The sequence below is a fragment of the Notolabrus celidotus genome, chromosome 18 (genome assembly GCF_009762535.1).
Source record: "Notolabrus celidotus isolate fNotCel1 chromosome 18, fNotCel1.pri, whole genome shotgun sequence".
Classification (NCBI taxonomy): domain Eukaryota; kingdom Metazoa; phylum Chordata; class Actinopteri; order Labriformes; family Labridae; genus Notolabrus; species Notolabrus celidotus.
Window position 1 is genome coordinate 172,185 of NC_048289.1, and position 285 is coordinate 172,469.

Sequence of the window (285 nt, forward strand, 5' to 3'; positions counted from 1 at the left end):
TTCCTCTGAGCTGCCGTAGACGTCCTCCTGCTGTGGACGTTCCAGACTCCAGCTGATACGGACGTGATTGACTCCAGCGGCAACAGCTACTACTACTCGTCTCATCACTATCACCGCTCCCTCTCTCTCTTATTCTCCTCTATCCCTCTTTCAAGTCCCAACTCGGTCGAGGCAGATGGCTGTCTAACATGAGTCTGGTTCTGCTCGAGGTTTCTGCCTGTTAAAGGAAGTTTGTCCTCTCCTCTGTAACTAGCTAAATTCTGTGAGGTGTAATGCTCATGGTGG